The sequence below is a fragment of the Phodopus roborovskii genome, unplaced genomic scaffold (assembly GCF_943737965.1).
Source record: "Phodopus roborovskii unplaced genomic scaffold, PHOROB, whole genome shotgun sequence".
Classification (NCBI taxonomy): Eukaryota; Metazoa; Chordata; class Mammalia; order Rodentia; family Cricetidae; genus Phodopus; species Phodopus roborovskii.
Genome location: NW_026126651.1, coordinates 461837 through 482708, shown reverse-complemented (window position 1 = coordinate 482708; position 20872 = coordinate 461837).

The following is a 20872-nucleotide window of genomic DNA, read 5'->3' as shown; positions in this document are numbered from 1 at the left end:
ATGCTCCACTACACTGGAACCAATTTGTCTTAGTCAGGGTTTCTGTTGCGATAAAACACAAGGACCAAAAAGCAAGCTGGGGAGGAAAGAGTTTATTTGGTTTACACTTCAGCATTGCTGTTCATCACTGAAGGAAGTCAGGACAGGAACTCAAACAGGGCAGGATCCTGGAGGCAGGAGCTGATGCAGAGGCTGTGAATGGGAGTTACTTCCTGGCTTGCTCCCCATGGCTTGCTTAGCTTTTCTTATAGAACTCAGGACCAGCAGCCTAGGGGTGACTCCACCGACCATGGGCTGGGCCATCCTGCACTGATCACTAGATGCGAAAATGCCTTATAGCTGTATCTCAAGGAGGCATTTCCTCAGCGGAGGCTCCCTCCTTCCTCTGACGACTGACTGTAGCTGTGTCAGCTCGACACAAAACCACCGAAACAAACCTGTAGCAGCGTTCTCACTATAACTACCTACCTATATCCCTACTAGTGTATCTAGAAAATGCTCTGATTTCATTTACGGTGTGTCCATTATCGCATCAGACATGTTATTCGGGGCAACCTAAACCATGAAAGGTCTGTGTCACACATACTTGGTTCATCCTCTTTCCCTGTGAAGTGAGAAGCTAAGTTTTGCTTTTATACACCTGTAATCCCAACACCCTGCAAGCAGAAACAGGGGGTGTTTGTGTCACTAGCCGCAGGTGGAAAAATGGAATACTTCTCCTTTATCTGTTTGTTTTCTATTACTCATTGCTTGAGTTGATTAGGATGATGGTAGCCAGATCCCAGTCTGTGAAATCTTTTAGGCCCCAGCCTTTAACATGAAAAATTATTGCGGTAAATAAGGATCAGGATAAACAAATAGGCCGAATAGATGTTTATTCAGGGAGATATAACTTATAACCTAGACAGATGAACACCAGGAAATTCAACCCGATCCTCTCCTGTCCGAGTCACGCCAGAAAGAGAGCGCCTTCCTGGCCCCCTCCGACCTCCTTCCACAGGTCACTTCCGCCCATGGCTCCACCCCCAATGGGCGTGGTCAGTGCCACAGAAGGACTATCTCACTACAATTCCCCTTTTAGTCTAAAGAAAAGATGTAGGCTTAATACAAAACTATATACAAAACAGTGAATAACAAGTATGCTCCAAGAAAAGGAAAATCGAGAACAAAATGACCTACATATCTAGTCCTAGGGTGAGGGCATAATGGAGTTTATAATAGAGTTGTCCTAAGCTGGAAAACGTAAGTCTAGTACCTAATATATCTAACTAGGAAGAGAGAATAATAGTTGTGATAGTTTAATCTTCAACTTCATCAAGACCTGAGAAGGAAATTAACAATACTAGAGTAGACAGGAAATGCGGATGGACAACTTCCAAAAGGTGCAGCAAGGACAGAAACAGCAAGCCACCTGAACAGTCACCCTAGGTCTCACAGCGACATTGGTACACCCAGATTTGGCTAAGGCCAAGAGAACTTGACAGACCACAACAACAGCAGGGAAATAGGATGGCTGTCTTACCCTGACTTGGCAAGGTCAAGCAGTCTTCTATATTTGTCTCCTGTAAGCACATAGGACTGCATGTCCAAATCAGTGGTCAAGATGGGGGCAATTCTATGCCCAACAGGCCATTAGCTGAGGCGAGATTGAACTCCAGCAGGAGCAACAACAGTGTCCAACATATTTTCGGGAAAGTGCACGGTGCTGTCAGGAGCAACAGTGTCTCATGTCAATGGAGTACTAATATTAAAACATTTAAATGCCATGTTCTGTATGTCTATGAAGTGATTGAAGATTAAGCATCTATATCTGACTAATCTCATAGGTACAGGAAATGTGAGTGAAGATAATCTGTAATACTCGGGAACTTAGCTAAAAAGACTGATTAAAACTTTCCTGAGTAAAGCAGGAACAAATACTTAAACAATATAACTATTTACATATACCTACATATAAATCCCTAAAATAGAGGTAGAGTATAAGTGTCAAGACAAGAGGTAGAACTATAAAGGGCAGCAAGATAAATATCCCAAATTGTATCAATATACAAAATGTCTTGAATACAGGAAAAGTATACATACATAGAATATGGTAAAAAAATAATGTGCATAAAATATTATAAGTGGAAACATTTAACACAATATAACAAAATATAAACTTAATTTTACATAGCTTACCACATAAGAATACACAACAATGTAAGCTGTAAAATACTATCTCATTCTTACTCAAATTCTCAAGAAAATAGGCTAATCTACCTATATCCCATCTAAACCATACCTTTACCAACCATTCCCTATTCCTGTCTAAAAGATAAACCCGAATGTAAGCATCACCCAATCCCAAATAACTAAAACCAACCCAAAGACGATGACTATTATCCCAAAATTCCAAGGGTAGGGAAAGGGGGCGTAGTCATATTAAGATTACTTCCTGCTGAAATGGGACGATGATTGCTCCAATGGATCCTGTAGGAAGAAAATTTTTAGCAACCAAATTTCTCAACAGAACTGGCTGTGACATATGTAGTTAGTCACTGTGTGGCAGAAAATTCTTGACTGTAGTTCTATTTGAAACTCTGGCCAGGGTGTAATAAAAAGGTGCACCATTACAGCTAGCTAGTCATGAGTTGTCTCGAGCAAAACAGTCTCAAACCGGTTTTAGGGTGATGTTTGTAGTTCCGATGCATCAGTTTGAGTCAAGTGGAAACGATGATGTGGGGCCCCATCTTCTTTTCGGAGAGTTCAAAGACTGCATATATCAGATTCTGTTTCCTTAAGTGATTGTTTTTGAAGAGTTGTCTTCTCTTCTCAATGGAACTCAGCTCTTCAGGCTCGCCATCCCATCAACCCTCTTTCCTTTGTTTCTTTCTGTTTGTTTGTTTGCTTGCTCGTTTCTCCCTTTTTTACATTTTATTATTTATTTATTTATTATTTATTTATTGGATAGGGCTTTTCTGCATTCCAGGCTGAACTTAAATTCTCCATCCTTTGGCATCAACCTCACAAGTGTTTCTGTTACACTCTTGTGTCACCATGTGTGGCTGCAAAGAAAATTCTTGTATGTGACAGTTTGGAATCATTCCATGGTTCCTACTGAACAGAGGTCTATTCTCATATGCATAAAGTTTGGGGGGGCTGGGTGTTGGTTGTTGTTGTTTCCATGTAGAACATGACAGTGTGGGACAGAGGTAGAGGAAGGAAAGAAATGGGGGAGAACCAGGTCAAAGGGCAATAGCAGAAAGCTCTAGAGAATTCCCTGGTGAACCATTACACAGTGCAATAGCCAAACTAAGAATATTGGCAATATATTGTCAGCTCTTGGGGGCACAGGCGTGAGAACCATGCCTCCCTCTGCTACCCTTGGGATCCTGAGGAGTTCCCTTAGAGACCCTTAAGGATATATGTTCAAGCCAAGCCAGGAGTTATGGCTTCTGCACTGAAAAGAATTCCAGGACTAAGAGTAGAACTCAAAATTTTATTAAAGATATATTTAAATACTTATGAGTATGTTTGCCTGAATATATATATGTGTACCACAATTGTGCCTGGTGTCCTGGAGATCAGAAGAAGGTGTTGGATACTCTGAACTGCAGTTGCAAGCAGATGGTTGAGAACTACCATGTAGATACTGGAGATGGAGCCCAGGTCCTCTGCAATAACAAGTCCCTTTAACCACTAAGTCATAAATGCAAAGAAACTCAAAACAATTCTACTAAAATCAGGGGCAAGACAAAGCTGTTCACTCTCTCTATATCCACCCAATATAGTACTTGAAGTTCTTGCTAGAGCAATAAGACAACTGAAGGAGATCAAGGGGATAAACATTAGAAAGGAAGGAGTCAAAATATTTTTATTTGCAGATGATATAATAATATATATAAGTGCCCCCAAAATCCCACCAAGGGACTTCTACAACTAATAAACACTTTCAGTGACGTATCTGAATTTTACAAAATCAACTCAGAAAAATCAGTAACTGTTCTATATACAAATGACAAAGGAACCGAGAAAGAAATCAGGGAAATAACACCTTTTACAAGAGACTCAAATAATATAAAATATCTTGGTATATCTTTGACCAAGAAAGTGAAAGACTTGTATGACAAAAACTTCAAGTCTTTGAAGAATGAAATTGAAGAAAATATCAGAACATGGAAAGATTTCCTATTGTGGCATATTCCCTTACACTGTGTGAATAGGTGTCACTGTGGTTGGTTTAATAAAGAAGATGACTGGTCAATAGCTGAGTGGGATATGATTAGGAGGCGAGCCAAACTGAGGATGCTGGGAAGAAGAAGCATGGGGTCAGAGGAGTTGAGAGCAGATGCAGAGAGAAGCAAGAAAAGGTACCAAGCCACATGGAAAAACAGGTAAGAAATATGTGTTAATTTAAATGTAAGAGTTAGCTAGTAACAAGCCTGAGCTATTGGCTGAGCATTTATAATTAATATTAAGCCTCTGTACGATTAATTGGGAGTGGCTGGTAGGACAAAAACTTCCACCTACATCCCATGCTTATGGATTGGTAGGATTAACATAGTCAAATAGACATTCTACCAAAAACAATCTACAGATTCACTTATTTTCTAAGACTATTATCATGAAGGGGCATTTGTACCAGGTTTTTTCTTTCTTTCTTTCTTTTTTTTTAATATAAAAGTCCATTTTTATTAGAAAAGTATCTTCTCATAACACACTAAATTGCTGTAGTTATTCTTAGATAATATGACAGGCTTGTGACATTGATCCTTATATATATCAATTACAAACTGTTAGCTGTTATTACATTTCTACAGAACATGTTTAGAATTAACATTTTCCATATTTGAGGACAGTAAGTGGAGAATAATAAGACTGCCTACAAGACCATGATAGAAATGAGTGAACAGATGAAATACACCTAAACATTTAACATATTTTGTTAGCTATAGGGGGAAAAAGGGTTTCTGAAAATAGTGTAAAAGCAGAAGAATTGCAAGCTCTTTGTGGATAGAATTAATAGAATTAATGTAACTGTCACTCAGGACATTTTCAAACCTAGAAAGACCTAGTTCTTTTTTTTTTTTTTTTTTTTTTTTTTCTGTTCCCCCTTTTCTTCTTTTCTGACATACAAATTTTTTTTTACAAGTAAGCAAACAACATTTAGTGATGATGAATGCCAGGGTTACAACACAGACCAGGAGGAACCCAATCACATCCAGCGAGTGGTACTGGAACCAGGTGAGGTCATGTGCTGCCACACGAAGGTGCTTGGCCCCTTTGTTGCACATGACAAACTCAATCCAGAAGATGGCTCTGTCTAGGGGCTTCACCAGCTGTTCATGGTGAATTCTTGACAGCCGCATGGCATTTTCTTTATAAGAGGGCTCATTAATGACGGCTCTCAAGGCATTGAATAATCTTTACTTGTCACTGTGTTCAAATTTACCTTCAGGGTTGCTCCTTTGGCCTTCAAGTGAGCAATGTTGTCAGGCTGATCGGCGAATATGGGGAGACCCACCATGGGGATCCCATGGTAAATGGCTTCATAGATCTCATTCATTCCACCGTGAGTAATGAAAGCTTTGGTTTTAGGGTGTCCAGGCTTCCTATGTACCAGGTTTTTTCTTTTGGGTCACCAACCAGCTCCCAAATCAGGACACAAAGACTAACTATTAATTATGAATGTTCAGCCTTATGTTTGTTTCTTGCTAGATCTTACAATTTAACATGTTTCTCTTCATCTGTTTTGTCTCAGGGATTTTTATCTTTCTTTCCTCCTGTATGCCCTACTCCAACTAATTGGCTACTGGCTGTCTGTCTGTCTGGCCCTTGGTGTGTCCCCTTTTTCTCATTCTTCTCCCTTGGTAGATTTTTCCTCTTACTTATTCTCTCTGCCCAGTAGCCCTGCCAATCCCCCTCCTGCCTAGCTATTGACTGTTCAGTTTAGAATAATCAGGTGTCTTCAGCAGGCAAGGTAAAACAAATGCAACACATCTTTACATAATTAAACAAATGCTGCATAAACAAATGTAACAATATTTACAACATTAACAAAGGTAGCCTAAACAAATGTAACATAGTTAAAGTAATATTCTGCAGCATAAATAAAAGTAACACATCTTTGCCTACTTAAATAATATTTTATCCAACCTCAGTGGATGATCTTTTTGATGTGTTCTGTTTCTCTCTCTCTCTCTCTCTCTCTCTCTCTCTCTCTCTCTCTCTCTCTCTCTCTCTCTCTCTCTCTCTTTCCAAGAAAGGGTTTCTCTGTGTAGCTTTGGAGACTGTCCTGGAACTAGCTCTTGTAAACCAGGCTGGTCTCGAACTCATAGAGATCCTCTTGCCTCTGCCTCCCCGGTGCTGGGATTAAAGGCATATACCACCAACGCCTGGCCGGACTTTCTTTTTTCATGATAAATTTGGGTCCCTTTCCAAGATAGTTTATGACATATATACAAACACTCCAAATCCAAAAATAAATCCCAAAGCTAATAATATTTCTGGTCCCAAGCTCCTCCTCCTTTCTAAGCTCCAAACTCAGCTGAAGACTGTGTACCAGGAAGCCTTCCACTCAGGACAACCTGAGAGGTTGGCAGCAGAGTTGGGCCCCACTCTCCTTGTAGGAAAGTTCCCTTGACCTGAGATCCATTGTTCATGCGTGACCTTGGGAGGGATCTTTTCCATCTGCTGGTCATTCTTCCTCTGAGCTGCAGAGCCAGGAGGGGAGGCTTTAGGGTAAAGGCCCTTCTGGTACCATTGGGTGTCTCTTCCTGACTTGTGGGAGAAGGCTCTTGCCTGTCCTGGGAGGCTCTTAAGGCCCGGATGCTCTTCTCCTAGTGAGGTAGGAGGGAGGCAGTGTTGTGCTAGATCTGGTTACAAAGTGTAACAGGAGCTGTTTCTGGGAGGACCTTGCCTGGGAGGCTTGAGGGGGAGGAAGCAGGCAGCTCTCATTGGGACTGGGATAGAAGTCATAATGGGACACCTGCCACCGGCTGGGTTTCTGGCTGGAATGTTGAAAGGAGTGTGTGTGTGTGTTGGGGGGGGGGGGATAGAGGACTACACGTGCTGTTCTTACCTGAGGAACCAGCAGGGGCCAAAGTCAGATTCTGGTCCCAAGGTCTGAGGTGGACAGTGCAGGGGACAGCAGGAAAGCGATTCTGTAGGAGACAGGATCGCAGGCAGCCTAGACTGTCTGGTCCTCCTGCCTCTACTTCAGAGACTGAGATTATAGTTATGAACCACAACACCAGACAAAGCTGGCAATTTCCCAGTCAGAAACGGGTGTGGGAGGGACATCTGTGAAAGGCCTGGCCCATCCTCTCCACCATCACCCCCATTCAATTCCTTGACACAAGCAGTGCCACCCTGGGTTTTATTCAGTAGGTAGTTACAAGTGTCCTTGTGTTAGCTTGTGTATTGGAGCCTAGGGTGTGGCTCCTTGAGAAGCTCAGGTGCAAGCTAAAGAAGCCAGGCAGGTCAGGGCCTCAGCCTGAATGAACTCTCAATGCTAGACTCTCTGGCATGACTGGGAACACTATCAGAAAAACACCTAACAGGATTCATATGACTGCCCATCCCCCTACACCCAAATCCAGCAAGACCACTGGCTTGGAAGCATGGGGGTGTCAGGAAAGGGCAGTAAGTGAGATTCCTGACAAGTTAACCTGTATGTCTAGGTGCCTACAGCAGAACCCACAAGCGTGGAAGAAAGTGCACCACAGGTCCCTCCCCCACAGACCACAAGCAGAAGCAAAGTGCAACCCTTGTTACCCTACCCACCCCTGGCAGTCTCTAGATAATGACCTAAGGAAATAAGCTTACTTTATAATTAGAGGACAATTTGGCCTTATACCATTTACAAGGGCTACCCTGCCAGGAGCAGCAGGTGACTACTGGGCACTTCCAGGACATCATTCCTTTTGCAATACCCACTCTTCAGGTACCAGCAGAGAAAGTGGAGTGGAGGTCTCAGACTCTCTAGGAGACCCTACCACATGCATAGGTCCCAGCAGCGGCTTAGATGTGACTATGGTCTTGGCATAATTAGGAAAGGGGCACAGCTCAGCCCTTGCCTGCTAGCTTCCCTCAGAGGGCTTGTGGTATACTGAGCCTTGCACTAACCAGCCACTTAGGTGCCAGGATAGTGGGCAGCTTGAGTGGCAAAGACCAAAGGGTCCTCCTCCAGGCCAGAGAAGCTGATTCCAGAAGGATCTTGCTGACACTGCCATTCATTGTGTCCAGGACAAGGCCTTCTGTGAGAGGACAGTTGGCTGAAAGAATGGGGACCTGTGGCTTGGGGGTCCCTAGTTGGGAACCTCCAGATGTGGGGTCAGAGGCAGGGTCAAAGGAGCTCTGGGGGTGAGTCAAAAAGGGGATCACTTTTCAGAGGTGTGGTATTCAGCTCCATCAGCTCCAGGGAATCTGGCAAGGGGCCAAAGGCATCCTGGGGGGTTCGTACTGGGTTGGAATCTAACCCACAACTCTGGCTGGGCTTATCAGTCTCTGGGACTCAGAGGTTCTGGGGAGCACACACTTGCTAGGAATGGAAGAGATAGGCAGTGTCTCCTTGACAGGGGTCTTGAAGGGTCCTCCCTCCTCCTGAGGGCAGCTAAGCTGGGATGCAGGCTCTGAAGACTGCCAGGAGTCTCAATGGAGAGGGGGTACTCTGAGAAGAGCAGCTTAGGCTCATCCAGATGGAGGGGTGGGGGTGGGGATGAGGGGTTGGAGGGTGGTGCTGTTTCCTCCGAGACCAGCTCACCTCCCTCTTAGTCACCAGCAGTTCTGAGACACACCAGGTTGGGGACTTGAGCCTACTAAGACTTCTTGAGCTTTGGGATGGGAGAGCAAAATTGAATAATTCCTGTTTCAGTGATACACACGGAGAGGGCCACCCTTTCAAGGGAGGACTCTCCACTTTAATAGAACTCTCTAAGCCTGCCAAGTCCTCCCCAGGCTGGATTTCTTCTTCCTTAATGGACTGAATAGGAAGCAAGGGCAATAGACCATCTTCAAGCAGGAGTTTTTCCTCCTTTGCTGGTCCTGGAGCAGGAAGTGAGGCTATCCCTTTAGTGGCTAGCAGCACCTTGGGTTGCAATTCTGACTGTACTGGAACTCAATTTATAGGCCAGGCTGGCCTCTTAAGTCACAGAGATCTGACCTGCCTCTGCCTCCTGAGCGTTGGGGTTAAAGGCGTACACCATCACCACCCAGTTTATTTATTCTTTTTTTTTAATTCAATTTTAGAAAGTCTTTAATTTCTTTATTTCTATCTTGATCCATTTTTCATTCATAGTGAGTTGTTCAGTTTCCATGAGTTTGTAAACTCTCTGTTTCTGTTGTTTATATCTGGCTTTAATCCATGGATGGGTGTTATTTCTTTTCCTTCCTTCCTTCCTTTCTTCCTTCTTTCCTTCCTTCCTTTCTTTTTTGTTTGTTTATTTGTTTGAGACAGGGTTTCTTTATAGTTTTGGAGCCTGTTCTAGACCTTGCTCTGTAGACCAGGCTGGCCTTGAACTCACAGATCACAGAGATCTGCCTGTCTCTGCCTCCTGAGTGATGGGATCAAAGGTGTATGCTGCTACCACCCAGTCTTTTATCTGTTGAGACTTGTTTTATGTCCTAGTAAGTGGTCAATTTGGAGAAAGTCCCATGAGGTACAGAGTTGTTATATTCTTTTGTGTTAGTTCCAGCATCTCTCTGTTTGGGGTTTTCTGAATGACCTGTCTTAATAGACAGTAAGAGTGGAGTATTGAAGTCTCCCACTATCAGTGTGTGAGAGTCAATATGTGATTTAAGCTGTAGTAGTGTTTCTTTTACAAAAGTGAGTGCCCATGAGTCTGGGGCATAGATGTTCACAATCTGAACTGAAATATCATCTTGAATGTTTTCCTTTGATGAGTATGAAATGTTCATCCTTGTCTCTTTTGATTAGTTTTGGTTTAAAGACTATTTTGTTGGATGTTAAAATGGCTACAACAGATTGCTTCTTAGGTCCATTTATTTAGAATATATTTTTCCAACCTTTACCCTGGGGTAATGTCTATCCTTGATGTTGAGGTATACTTTAGGACACAACAGAAGGATGGATACTGTTTTTGCATCCATTCTGTTAGTCATTTTTTTTAAAAATTGGGGAATTGAGATAATTTCTATTGAGATATATCAATTATTGTTAATTCCTGTTATTTTGTTGCTGTTTGTAATGACAGTGATTTTGTGTGTGTGTGTGTGTGTGTGTGTGTGTATGTTTCCCTTATTTTAGTTTTGTGGATGTGAGATTATCATTTCCTGTGTTTTCATGGGTGTAGTTAACCTTTTTAGGTTAGAGTTTTCCTTTTAGCACCTAAAACTTACCTATGGTAAGACTAAGTTTATAGACAAATATTGTTTAAATTTGACTTTACCATGGAATTTTCTTTCTGCGTCTATGATGATTGAGAGTTTTGCTGGGCATAGTAGTCTGTTTTCTTTCTGGGTTTTCAGAAAGTGTGATGGCTATGTGTTGCTTGTCACACTGACCTGCTGAGTGTGGTATGGAACTGTGTGCCAATGTTGGAGGCTGGGATGCATTGGTGAGTGGGGGAGGGAGGACAGGAAGGGATGGTCTGTGGGATCCACAGGAGGAGTGGAGAGGTGGGAAGGGAGGCTGCAGCTGGTGTCCTGTTGCTGCACTAGGGATGAGCCAGAGGGACTGGGTCTGCTGGGGGAACAGAGATCAGGTGAGTTTCATCTATGGTCAAGGAAGGATACTAAAATGTATTTAATAGGACTTCCACCTATTAACTGGAAGAATATCAAATACTGACTTAGTTCCTTCAGAGTGAGGACACAGGTATCTATTACAGGGATCTAAAGTGACATGGCCAGAAGGCTCACCAAGCTTTCAGCAGCAGCTGGCAGGCGGTAATTACCAATAAACTCAGTAAGCTGCCTATTCAATTTCGATTTCGTTTCAAACAACATTTCCAGCTACACATAGTAAGCATTAGCATTCTGTTTAATTTGTTTCAGGTCACTAAAGACAGGGGCACGGATTCAAGCTGTTTTCATTGTAAGGAACACACTGGCCACCATATTCCATGTGGGCCCTTCTGCTGTAAGCATCTAAAAACAGCATTTCTGTTTCCTGTTGCCCAGAGAGCTCAGGGTGGCAGTCAATTCTGATTCTATTCTGAGTTGCTGGGCATTCCCCTGTCCATCCACAGTCTATTTTGGTCACGTTGGTTGCTTAAGCCCACTGAGCAATCCTTGGCCCAGAAAGTCTGCAAACATGCACAGGACTTCCCCACATTGAGCTCTTCCGGCCTGTTCAAAATGAGATGTCCTTTCTGTGCCAGAATGCAGCCATTAACACCAATAACTTCCAGAAACCTCCACCCAGTGAAGCACAGGACTGCCAGTTTACAAAGTTCCTCCTAGCCAGTCCCCTGGCCCAGGCGTCTGAAATCATCACTGTCTTGATAACCAATAAAGGCTGCCCAGAAAGAATAATTTACCCCAAATCACCCCAAACAGAAAGGGTTAAAATAGCATGCCCCATATGGAAGTAGTCTCATTCTAGTCCACAGCCAGTCACAGGCCTTTATCTTGTACAGAGGCCTAAAGGCCAGCACTATATCACCATGATCATAATATTCATGTGAGTCAGACCTAAGAGTTATAATTTATCTTTAATATTTTTTTATTTGTTTTTTGGCTGGGGGTGGTAGCACACATGTATAATTCCAGTACTCAAAGAGTTACCTTGAATATCAAAGCCTAGCTTGATATTCGTAGGATGACAATGTCTCAAGGAAGCAATAAAACAGGTATTTAAGGGCTGAAGAGATGGCTCAGTAGTTAAGAGCATTGTCTGACCTTGCAGAGGACCCAGGGTTAGCTCCCAGCACCCACATGCTACAGGGTCCTTCTCTCTCTTCTGACCTCCGTGTGTACCAGGCATATATATATATATATATATATATATATATATATATATATATATATATATTAAACTCAGTCAAACCACTCATACACATAAAATGAATATAAAAAATTTACAAATCTGTAGAAACAGGTAGGTGTGGTGGCACACACCTTTAATCCCAGCACTCAGGAGGCAGAGGCAGGTGGATCTCTGTGAGTTCAAGGTCTACAGAGTGAGCCAAGACAGCCAGGTTTGCTACACGGAGACACCGTTTGTGGGGAGAGGGGAGAAGCAAAGAAACCACAGGAAAGAAAATTTTGTACCATAATTGTAGCTTAGGATTGCTTAGAAAATGTTGCTGTTAATGTCTAATCACCACGACTGACCTTCCTTTTGGCTCCACTCCCATAACAAAAGGAGTCAGCCCTTACAACCAGCAATTAGGAACATCTCCAAATCAAACAACACACCCTTAAAGGGCAGCTCAAGGGGCAGTACAGGGTGACAACCAATGTCCTGGTCTGCCATCAAGTCCCTGTGCTCTTACCCAGAAAAGCATAATTCTGCCAGCTGGGCAGGGTGACATGTTGGGAAATATTATTTTAAGGTGTGCGACTTTCGTTTGTGCTGCATTTGCTTAACTCTGTGATTCTTTGATGTCTAAATCACGTGATGGTCTAATAAAGAGCCGAAGGGACAATAGTGAGGCAGGAACAAGGATAGGTGGGACAGGGACTATAATAGAAGGAGCAACGAGTTAGAGGAGCCACTAGAGAACGAGGGAAGGAGGATGTCAGGGGCCACCCAGCCCCCCAGCCAGCCAACCAGCCAGCCAACCAGCCAGCCAGCCACCCAACCAGCCAGCCAACCAGCCAACCAGCCAGCCACCCAGCCCCCCAGCCACCCAGCCAGTCAGCCAGCCACCCAGCCACCCAGCCAGCCACCCAGCCAGTCAGCCAGCCAGTCAGCCAGCCACCCAGCCACCCAGCCACCCAGCCACCCAGCCACCCAACCACCCAACCGGCCAGCCAACCAGCCGGCCAGCCAGCCACCCATCCAGCCATCCATCCAGCCACTCATCCAGCCAGCCAGCCACCCAGCCACACAGCCAGCCACCCAGCCAGTCAGCCAGCCACCCAGCCAGTCAGCCAGCCACCCACCCACCCACCCATCCATCCATCCATCCATCCATCCATCCATCCATCCATCCAGCCAGCCAGCCAGCCACCCAGCCACCCAGTCAGCCACCCACCCACCCATCCATCCACCCATCCATCCATCCATCCATCCATCTATCCACCCAGCCACCCAGCCAGCCAGGACTAAGAGTGGAGGTAAGATATACAGAAGAAAAGTAAAAGGCCCAGAGGCAACAGGTAGTCAGGATAAATTAAGAAAAGCTGGCAAGAAACAAGTCAAGCTAAGGCCAGGCATTCATAACTAAGAATAAGCACTTTGAGTGTGATTTATTTGGGAGCTGGGTGGTGGGCCCCAGCAAAAAGCCAAAAAGTAAAACATCACTACAATATGAGCCTGTGTAACAACTGTTTGAAAACAACAACTACCCTGCCATATCTTTTCTGTGAATATCTATCTGCCAGTGGGCAGACTTGCACGGGTCTCCCGTCTCTGTTTAAATTGTTCTAACCAGGGCCCTGGACCTGAAGGAGAGATAAGGATGTCATCATGTGTGGAATGTGTGGAATCATAAGTCTAAGGCCTACAGAAATTGCCAAATACTTCCGTTCAAGACCCTTTTTGTGCTTTAGTCAGAACTAGTCAGACTTTATTAGTAAATACTTTATTAATCCCTAAGTGTGTGTAGAGTCATTTCTCATTGAGAAGGCATATTCTGGCTGACTGCCAATCATTGATCCTTCCTCTGCCCACTGGCCTACACAAATGTCTCTAATGAGTCCCAATATTTATGCAAAGTAATATCAGGAATTAAGATTTCTTAAGAGCCAGGCATGGTGATGCACTTTTAATCCCAGCATTCAGGATACAGAAGCACATGGGTATCTATGAGTTCGAGTCCAGCCTGGTCTATGTAGAAAGACACTGCCTCAGGAAAAAAAAAAAAAAAAAAGACTACTTAAAAATTACCTTTTGCAGTTCTAGGTCCCTACAGGAAATACCATTTTGGCGATGGACATTATCTGTCCCCATGAGCAAGTGCTGGTCCCACATCCAGAACAAAGAACTCACTTTTAAATTCACATATGCATATCTCCTGAGTTCCTGCCATCCATTCAATAAATGTATCCCTGTTTCCACAAAAGTGCAGACAAATTGAGGATGGGCTCTATTTGGAGCCAAAATGTAAAGAACTAATTTTTCCATTTTCGTATACTTTGTTATTTTTGTCTTCGTGTGAGCCACATTTTGGAGTGCGGGTCCTCTGTGATTACTCCCTGTCCCTCTCATAGACACCATGCTTGTCCCTGCAGGGGCTCCATGGTTTCTATGGCTGCTCTTGGCAGCCTTGCCTTCCTGATTGCTACACAGCCAGTCACGGCCTGGGCTGGTCACAAGCTGCTTCAAAGTCCTCACCCTGACATTTCCAGCTCCTGCAGATTTCCATCGCCATTCGCTGTTCACGTGACAACTTTCAAGCACTACAGTGGGAACTACACAGGCTGTACCCGAACTCACAGAGATCAACCTGCCCGGCTCTTAAGAAATCTTAATCCCTGATATTTATACTTTGCATGAACATTGGGGTTCCTTGGAGATATATGAGTAGGTGCCAGTTGACTTGGTAAGACACAAAAGGACAGAATGAAATCAAACCCCCTGATCCCTATCTTAACAGCACCCCATCACCCCTCCCCCCAAAGCCACCTTGGCCATTGCTTAGCAGCATCCTGGGCAGCTGCCACTCACCTCACACTGAACCCCAGAGAGTTGTGCAAAGGGGTGCTCAGAGTCTATGGTGGAGAAGTCACAAACCACAGTGTGGACCCACCAGCTACGTCACACTAGGGTGAAGTTATGACTTCACGTCACTGATGCCACCTCTAGTGTCATTTAGATTTATTAAATTTGCATTTGGATTTCTTTTTCCTCCCTCTCTTCCTTCCTTCTTTTCCTTTTGAGACAGGGTTTCTCTGTGTATCTTTGTCTGTCCTGGAACTTACTCTTAAACCAGGCTGGCCTTGAATTCACAGAAATCCTCCTGCCCCTGCCTCTCAAGTGCTGGGATTAAAGGCGTGAGTCACTACCTCCTGGCTTGATTTCTTTCTTTCTCTGTCTTCTCTCTCTCCCCCTTCCTTCTATCCCAGATCAATTCCTCCTCTGTCCCCCTCCCCCCAAAAAATGAACGGTCCTCCCAGGGATATCCACAGAACCAAACATGACCTAACAAAATACAATAAGACTGGGCACAAACCCTCATATCAAGGCTGGACATTTGTTTGGATTCCTATGCCTCAGTGGACCTCAACTCAAGCCCACTAAGTCTTCAAAAGTACCAGTGTACTTGCCCATAGTAATCATGGCAAACAGGGTAGTTCCAGAAACTTCCAGGGTTGTGTCCACAGGATCACAATGTCACGGTCACTGTTAGAGTACTTCATTCCCTACAGCAAGGAGTTGATTGCAATGCCTCAGGGTAAGTCTGGAGGCTGCCCACATTGGGAGTATTCAGGAGTTTTGTGGGCATATATCTGGCTGATATTGTATATTCTGAAAAATGACTACTTCCCTCTCGTTCCCTGTATTTCCACACCCATTTTAAAACTCACCCTGGATCAGAAACAATTTAAAACTGGGTGGAGCTAGTGGGAAGGGAAGCCAGTATCTAAAGCGATCCTTCTCATTGATTCATTTATTATTTGTTTATTTGAGAAGGCATTTCTCAACTCTTGGATCTCATGCCTTAACCTGTAAAGTACTGGGAGTTTTTGTACCTGTTCCACAATGGTCTGAAGGGCACCTTCTTGTATATGACTTGAGAAACCATGTTATGACCACCAGGAAAAAGAATGAAATGTCTATTTCCCCTTACCTGTAGGGTTTTTGGGTAGGGTGAGGGTTAGTTTGGTTTTTGAGACAAGATCTCTCTATGTATGCCTGAGACTGTATGGAACCCCCTACTTGTATCAGGGTGACTTTGAAACCAGATCGTTTCAGCTGCTTCTGCCTCCCAAATGCTGAAGCTGAAGCACTACCATAGCCTTCTTTTTGTTGTTGCTGCTAATTTTGTTTTATTTTGTTTTTGGTTTTTGAGACAGGGTTCCTCTATGTCCTGGAATTCCCTTTGTAGATCAGGCTGACCTCAAACTCATAGAGATCCACCTGCCTCTGCCTTCTAAGTACTGTGAGTAAAGGTATATGCCACCACACCTGGTCTTTTTTTTTTTTTTTTTTTTTTTTTTTTTGGGTGGGGGAGGGTTGTTTGTTTGCTTTTTGATTTTGGGTTTTGTTTGTTTTTAAGTGTGTGTGTGTGTGTGTGTGCCTGCATGTGTGTTCAGGTATACATACCTGTATGAAAGCAGAGGCTAGAAATGAGTATGGGATCACTGTGAGCTAGAATTAACAGCTGATTTGCACAATGCCAAGCTTTGTGTATGGGTGTTGGAAACTGAATTGGGGTAACTCTCCAAGATCAGTAAGCACTCTTAACCACCGATTCCTCCCTCCAGCTCCTGTTTCAAATACTCTGGAATGGAGCATCTGGGGAGAAATCCTTCATATAATGGCTGTGAAGAATGAGTTAACATAAGCTACACTCAATAGTACAATAGTGGCTTCTCCCTGTGGAATATTCCTTTACACCATGTGAATATGAGTAGCTGTGAATGGTTAAGGCTGAACAGGATAAGGTTAGGCAGGAGAGCCAAACTGAGAATGCAGGGAGGAAGAAGGGCTGAGTTGCCAGCAGAAACAGAGAAAAGCAAGCAGGCATGCCCTACTGAGAAAAGGTACCAAGCCAGGTGACAAAGCATAGATAAGGAATAGGGGTTAGTTTAAATGTAAGAGTTAGCTAGTAACAAGCCTGAGCTATTGGCTGTATATTAGTCTCTGTGTCTGTTATTTGGGAACTGGCAGCAGGAAAGGAGAGCCTGCCTACATCACCCTCTGGAAGCCACTTTTGTTCTTTTGCGACTGAGTCTCTTTACATAGCCCTGGCTGTTCTGAAACTCATTCTGAAGACTAATCTGAGCCTGGACTCACAGAAATCCACCTGCCTCTGCCTCCTGAGTGCTGGGATTAAAGATGTGTGCTACTATGCCTGGCTCTGGAAACAATTATAATTCATGACTGTCAGTCTAAATGTGGGATCCTTGCAGTTGCTCATTTCTCAAAGCTACAGGCCTCTTCAAGAAACAAAACAAAACAAAACATCAAGAAACAAGAAGGACGAAAAAAAGAAAAAAGAAGAAGAAGAAGAAGAAGAAGAAGAAGAAGAAGAAGAAGAAGAAGAAGAAGAAGAAGCCAGGTTTCTGCCTTTGCTTCCATAGCTATCACTTTCTGACCCTCGAGAAAGAATCTCGAGAAGACAGTCTATGATTCAAAAGGCACCAGTACTAAATGGCTACTGTCAGGGCTTGCTACTGAGATGGAAATAAGTAAAAAACTGAGAGAGAGGTGAGAACATTGGACAGCAGGGCTTTGTGGGAGGAAGAGGAAAAGCATTTATGCAAATCGGCCTTAGAGTTGATCTGAGGACAGAGGTTTGGGGACAGCATGCTGGAAGAAGGACCTACACTCTACATGATTTACGGAGGATCACATGAGGGACGAAGACCCCTTAGACCTGAGCCTCATTGTATGCCCATGTGGTGGTTGTCACGGAAGGAACTCCCCGTACAATCTTGGAAACGACCCACACCAGTCTACGGCACTCTAAAGATTTAAAGGAAACTGATCACCAGAGCTTTTGTTATTTCCCTTCAAATTGGAATGTCTTAGTTACTGTTCTATCCCTAGGAAGAGCCACCATGACCAAGGCAGCTCTTATAAAAGCTAGCATTTAATTGTGGGCTTGCTTATACATCCAGAAGGTTAGTCCATGTTTATCATGCAAGCATGACAGCAGGGAGCATGGGGATCATAGCTCACAACCCGATCTGCAGGCAGGTGGGAGGGCAGGTGGGCGGGTGGGCGTGCAGGCAGGCTGAGAAAGTATGACTGGACTGCTGTGGGCTTTTAAAACCTAAAAGACCATTCTGAGTAACACACTTCCTCCAACAAGGCCATACACACTCCAATAAGGCCACGCTTCCTAATCCTTCCCAAACAGTTCCACTAACTGGGGGCCAAACATTAGAATTTATTAGCCGATGGGGGCCATTTTCAAGCCACCATAGAACATGTACACACTATTCTGTTCATACCACAGAGACCTCCCTTATCAGCAAGAAGAGAGCTGTGAGGACTTCCTGTCCGATGTGAGAATGAAGGCAGGCCTTGGACTGGGAAGCCTAGTGGGTTTGTTTTGTTTTGTTTTGTTTCCCTACAGTCCATAGTTGGGCCACACCATTATTAGCACTTCCTGAGTAGAAAGAGACTCTTGTGTCCAGAGTCTGAACCCCCCAATCCACCAAAAGACCAAATCCCATGCAAATGATGTGTCTTTTTAATTACAAGTTAACTTGGGTCCTCAGTCCACCCAGCACTGTGGGTAGAGTAGGAGGGACCCCCGAGCAGCAGTGGGCAGGGCATATATTGGGGCAGAGCCAGGGGGGTGTCTGAGTGGTCACCAGTTCCATAGCAACAGTCTCAGGATTGGTGCACCTTGAGGCTGGGGGGAGCCTGTTCTGAGTTGATTGGTCAGCTGCAGTTACAGAAAAGGTTGCAATGCCTAGAGGCCATCCCAGGGCAGTTGATATGCTCTGCATTCCATTGTTATCAGTAAAATACACCCAGAGCCTGCCAGCTAACTTCTGATTGATTCTTTGCCACATGCAGGGCATCTGGCAGTTGCTTCCTAGTAATTAGGGCAAGGTCAGACAAGGTCAGGAGCTCAGCACATGCTGAGTCAGGAACCCCGGTCTTGCTTCGATCTTTTCTGCAGCTTATCTTGGCTGCCAAAGCAGGGGGTGTGGGTCTGGGCCCTTCAGAGACGAGTGAGGCAGATACACAAATGAGCATCATGAAGCCAGCATAGGCGCGGCATATGGACCAAGACACATCCTCTAGTCTGTCTAGTTGTTGTCCTGCTGTGTGGTGTCTTGTGACATAGGCTGTTGTTTCCTCTTCTGAAAACCCTGTCCATCTGGAAAGGCCTTGCAGTGGCCTAACAACCCCCACCTCAGTACCATGCCCAACCTTGAGGAACCCAGGCTGGTCCAGGGAGACAAGGTAGATTGTCTACCTCCTGGTTCCTTACGATGTTCCAAATGTCTAACACCCTCCTTGGTTTACTTCTCACTCACAGAGTGAGGTACAGTAACATTCTTTAGGGAAATAAATTAAAGTTACTTTAGTGGATGCTTAGGGAAGGGAACAATGAATCAGACATGGGGATTTGCTCCTGGGTCTTTGTTGTAACCCCTCCTTGTGGGGCATCAGTCAGATCCAGCCGACTTGTCAGGTTCTTACCTGAGAGGGAGAGTGTGGATTGAGGAACAGGTAAACCTGAGAGGGAGAGTGTGGATTGAGGAACAGGTAAAGACGCTAAGAAATTCAAGACAGAGACACAGAATAGTCAAAAAGGCAATCCAGTGAATACTGGATGTCTCAAGTTTATTCTTCAACATTCTTAAATACCCCAACCAAAAGGGGAACATGGCTAAAGACTTCCTTATCATGCAAGGAACAAACAAACTTTCTTTCCTTAATCCTCCAAACATCTGGTAATCACACCTTAGACTCAGTTTCCCTTTATCCGGCCTTGAGGGTCAAGAGTAACCACACCTCAGACTAAGTCTGTTGTTATTTAGATAAGACATCCTCTACCAAGAGCAAACATCCTAGAGTAGCCATGACTTAGACCTTTAGGTCTCATGACTTTAACCTTGGAAGACTAAGGACAGTTTTGAACTCTCTGACCTTGAGTCAAGATGTAGTGGAGCCTGTGTTTTTTCTATTTTCAGAAGTATTTATAACAGGATTTAGAACCAGCAAAAATAGAAAGTGAGCTAATGACTAGTCACTACTGTGAGAATAACTGAATAAATTACGACTGTCAACTTCACCAAATACCAGGTAGCCATTAGAGATATGTTTTAGAAATAAGATACTAATAATGCACACAGACGTGATTATGTTATTATAAAACAAAGTCGGAGAGATACCCTACATCCCCAAATATGCATATGACTAACAGCATAGTAACTAGTATTTGTCATGGGCTGGCAAGCATCTTATGCATAGAGTCAAGTATTAAGTATATTTCCACTGTGGGGCCATATGACCTCTGCCATAGCTACTCAAGTCAACAGAGCATGAGAAAGTATTCCCTCATAATATGTGTGCAAATGACCCTGGATGTGTGTTAAAAATAACAAAAGCCTCAAATACATTAAACAAACAGTTGGCCATAGTTTTGCATATGGTTAGAAACTTGTATAAAGACATGATCTTGGCAACCCAGAAGGAATGATTAGCTCTGAGTACCTCTTCTATAGGTGGAAAGGGGAATGGATGTGGAGTTGAACTAATTGCCAATGAAAAGTTACACTCTGAAAACCATTGCAAATCATAGAATCCCATTTATATGCTTACCACAAAAGTACATTTAGCTACTGAAGATGTTCATAATCATTATCATACAAAATCAGATTTTCATTATGGAATACACTTGATAAACAGAAACTTTGAAGAAGAAGAAGAAAAAAAAAAAAAAAAAAAAAAAAACGGAAACAAGTGCAATGTACTGCTTTCTGTTGCTGTGACAGAATGCAAGACCAAACAGAAGTATACCTTACAGGTTAAGGCTTCTGTTTGCAGTTAAGACAATTAAGAACAAGTTCCTGTTTGTTCTGCCCTGTGTCAAGTCGTTGCAAGTTAAGGTTTCTATTTGTAATTAAGAAT